Source organism: Gavialis gangeticus, unplaced genomic scaffold, assembly GCF_001723915.1.
Source record: "Gavialis gangeticus isolate Ggan-Ray unplaced genomic scaffold, GavGan_comp1, whole genome shotgun sequence".
Lineage (NCBI taxonomy): Eukaryota > Metazoa > Chordata > Crocodylia > Gavialidae > Gavialis > Gavialis gangeticus.
The window spans coordinates 12,991,436-12,995,726 of NW_017729034.1; the positions used below are offsets into that span (position 1 = coordinate 12,991,436).

Here is a 4,291-nt window from a genome sequence, read left to right on the forward strand (position 1 = left end):
GCCCTTTCAAAACCCCTGGGCTAGGTCACTGCCAGCCAGCCTGTCACATCTATACATTTAAACCTTGTCTGGACAAAGACCTGGACTACACTGAAGTGGTTGCATCTACACAAGATGTTTATTGAAGATTTTCATTATTAGCTCTGCACTAAACATCTCATCATCTACACATGCAGTGATATTAGGACAAAGTAAACTAATTAACTCTGCTGTAGGTTAGTACTTATAAAAACTCTACTGTAGGTTAGTACTATAGTGGAGTTTTTTACTCCTCAACAACACACCTGAAGATGCTGACAGGGCTGGCTGGGGCACAAGCGTGCTTTAGTGTGGGGCTGCCTGCTGGCTAGCCCTATACTGAAGTACCCTCATGCCCCAGCCGGCCCTTCTTCAGCACTCTGAGCTGAGTTGAAGCAGCCCTGGGCTGGTGGGGTTACCCCCTGGGTCTTCTGCCAGGCAGGTGTGCTCCCACCTGACTCAACATGTTGCGGTCCTGGGCACATGTTTGAACATGGAGCTCTGGAGCAATAAGCTCCAGTGATAGGCACTGGAGTTTATTGCTGTGTATTAATTGGATGTTTAAACATGCTGACTGACAGGCTTTGCACTTGCCTACCTACTCTCTTTTTTTTCTTAACTTCTATGTGAATGAACATCTAATTATTTAAATTATCCATGCATTTTATATTAATATGCAGTAAGAGCTTCTTCAAAGAAGAAAAACCTTCTAATTTTCAAGAGCGTTTAATAAGACGACGTATTAAATACCTGTTCATAAATTCCTTCCCACGATATGACACTGAAGAGCTTCCGCTGTGGTACATGCACAGCAAGAGACAGTGCCTTTGTATGGATTTCATCCTCAATTTTGTTCTCCACAACAAAAGCAATGTTGGGCTTCCAATCATCCTGTTAATTTTCCAAAATAAAAAAATAAGTGCATTAAAACACTCTTAACTTCATGATTTAAGAAAAAGCCAGCAGAACAAGACGGCCCCACTACTAAAGACATCTTATGAAGTCTAAACATCACACTGATTATTGCTTTGAAATAAAGGAAATAAAAGTGAAGTCTAAACTCCGACATCGTAATTATTTGCTACCATCAGGTGGCAGTATTATGCTGTGTAAAAACACAACACAACTTAGCAGCAGCATGTAACTTTTTCTTTCTTGGCCAATGCTGCATAAGTACAATAGGGATGGAGTAACATTTAAAATGACACTTGCAGAAACACTGGTCTTTAACCTGAATATTTCAGAAGTACAAAACATAATTTCCCAAAATGTATAGCTCTAAAGATTTTCAAAACAAAAAAAAATGTGCATAAGTGATCTTTCTGTTTCTTATCCAGACTATCTAGAGTCCAGGGTTGTCCAGCCTATTTGGGTTGGCAGGTCAGATCAAGACAGAGGGGCTTTTTGTGGGCTGGATGACCTACTTCTGACAACAAGAGTGAGCAGCGCCAGTGTTACCTGTCCTGTGCTCATTCTGATACCATCACTGGCCCCACTGCCAAAAGCTGTCCCCAACAGGGATCCTGACTTGGAAATTTGGCAATAGGACAACAATTACCCATGGGGTTAATGACATAGCCATGCCCCAGTACCACCAAAAAATATTTCTAATAGGCAGACAAGGTTCTTTGGGTAGATGTGGTATCTTTTATTATACCAACTAAATAGTTGAAAAAATTGTTCTTTGCAAGCTTTTGGGCACAAACACCCTTATTCAGGCATAGGAAGAATCTGGTGTTGTTTTGTGTGCTGTCCTGGGTAGATTAGAAGCCAATACGCAAAATGCAGGTCTGTGAAAATGCAACTGTGTGGCAGCGAGGATCAGAGGGAATGGGAATAGGTATGAGACAAGTAGGTGGGGAGGAAGGGGGAATGTTGACATGGTGGTAGAATGTAGCTGGGAAAATGCAGACAAGTTACCTGGGGTTCTTAGATGGCAGGCAAGTTATAATGTACCATAAATCCAATGTCTATACTTAGTCCATGATTTTTTGAATCCAGTAGATTTATGAAGTAAAGTTCGTAGGCTTGTCTATGAAAGGTGTTTTGTAAATTAGGACTGAGAGATCGGAGAGTAGTTGTCTTGTGAGGAGCTTACACACACAGGTAATTGGGAATTTTTATTTTTGATAGATTTTTCAGTGTACATTCATTCTGATATGCAGTTGTTGTTTGGTTTCTCCTACATATTTTCCATCAGGGCATTTAGTCCACTGGATGAGATATTACATTTCTGGAGGTGCAGGAGTAAGATCCAGGAATGGTAATGGTTCTGTTGTGGGATGTAGTTATTGTGGGAGTGGTGGAGCTGTGTTGGCAGGTTTTACCTTTTTTGTCCTGGCATGGTCTGGATCCATTTGGTGTACTTTGGGCCATAGAAAGTTTGCTTCTGGTGGTGATGTTGGTGAGGTTCAGTGCTTGTTTAAAGGCTAGGATAGGTAATTCTGGAAAGATCTCTGTAAGAATTGGGTCTTCTTCTAGTATGTGTTCCAGTTGTTTGAGGATTTTCTGTATAGGTTCCAGGGAAGGATGGTATGTTATAACCATGGATCCGGGTTTTTTGTTTCCCACGGAAAAACAGAGAAAACCATGGATTCCCTGTTTTTATTGGAGAAAACATGGATTTCCCTTTTTAGCAGAGAAATCTGCGGATTCTCCGCTTTTGCAAAGAGCTCTTGCAGGCTGGCACAGCTCCAGCCTGCAAGAGTTGATCGCAGAAAGGGTGGGAAACCCCCAGCCCTGCCCAGATGGGAAGGGAGAGGGGGGAAGGTGGGGCCTGAGACTCTGAGGCAGACAAGGCTGGGCTCAGGCTCAGGCTCGTCCTTCACCCCTGAAACATAGAGGTAAGTGGGGCTGTGGGGCAGGGCTGGGGAAGATGGTTGGGGGCTGAGAGAGCATGGGGTGCTGCTGGCTCTAGGCAACACACCACAGCTGGGAGCAGGGCCAGATGGTGAGGGAAGGGGTGCCCCCTGGGGGGACTTTGTGGGCAAGCAATGCAGGGCTTAGTGTGGTGGTGCCCGCCATGTGTGGGCTGCACACCTGCCGCCCGGCCTCCTGCCCAGGGAGGGATTCAGGTGGGGTGGGGGGGACTCAGGGGGCTCACACATGGTGGCAGCTGCCGCTTACCTAGAGGGCTGTGATGGTGGTGACGGCCGCTGCCTACAAAACCTCCTGCTGCCACTGTGGAGCCATGCCCAGAGCTGTGTGGCGGCAGTCACTGCTGGCACGGGCAGCCCCACAGGTAAGCAGCAGTGGCTGCCCATGCCAGCAGCGACTGCTGCTGTGTACAAAACCTCCCACTGCCACCGCGGAGCTGTGCTCGGATCTGTGTGTCCAGCGGCAGTGGTTCAGCGCAGTGTGGTGGTGGGGATGGCTGCATGCTGCCCGGTCACCACCACGCTGCTGCTGCCACCCGGTGGCTGGCCGCACAGCTCCGGGTACAGCTCCGCGGTGGCAGTGGGAGGTTTTGTAGGCAGTAGCCATCACCGCCCTCATGGTCCTCCAGGTAAGCAGCAACTGCATAAGAGCTCCCGCCCTCCTCTGCAGATCCCTCGCTGTGGCTGCAGAGCTGGCTACTGAGTTGTGCTCCGGCCGCATGCCAGTCTCCCTCTCCCCTTCCCCTGGGCAGGCAGCCGGGCGTCATGTGTGTGGCCCGCACATGGTGAGCACCAACACACCGTGCCCTACATCACTTGCCCGCAAAGGCCCCCCGCAGAGGTGCACCCCTGCCCTCATCCCCTGACCCTGCTCCCAGATGTGATGTACTGTCTGGGCCAGCAGCACCCCCAACTCCCTCAGCCCCCAATCATCTTCCCCAGCTCTGCCCCACAGCCCCCAAGCCCCACTTACCTCTAGGATCCAGGGGTGAAGGGCATGGCTCCATGGTGGCAGTGCTTGCCCACAAAGCACACCCAGCCTGCAGGCAGCCACCACCACCCCGCACTGCCACAGAGCCGCGCAGCTGGTTGCAGGGCATGCTGCTGCATGCAAGCCCCCTGTTCCACCCCCCAGCTGGGCGGCACATATGTGGCCTGCACGCAGTGCTTGCCACTGCACTGCTGCTGCCACACCCCGTGCCACTTGCCCACAAAGCTGTGCAGGTGGCTGTGGGATGGTAGCGCAAGGTGTAGTGGCAGCTTCTGTGTGCAGACCTCCTGTCAGGCTGGCCGGCATGTGTGTGGCCCACAGAGTGACACCTCTGCCCTCATCCCCTGGCCCTGCTTGTGGGGGTGGGCACAGGGGCACACTCCCCCTCTTCTTCATCTACCTCCCC

At 50.0% G+C, this 4,291-nt stretch overlaps 1 protein-coding gene across 1 annotated transcript in view; it reads right to left on the bottom strand.

Moving 5' to 3' along the window:
* The window catches only part of SPAG17 (sperm associated antigen 17), a 469,533-nt gene that overhangs the window by 430,996 nt on the left and 34,246 nt on the right, over window positions 1–4,291 (bottom strand). Inside the window, exon 2 of the mRNA XM_019526871.1 lies at window positions 769–909. The gene's annotated coding sequence lies outside the window, so the exon portion shown is untranslated. The remainder of the gene's footprint in view (window positions 1–768; window positions 910–4,291) is intronic.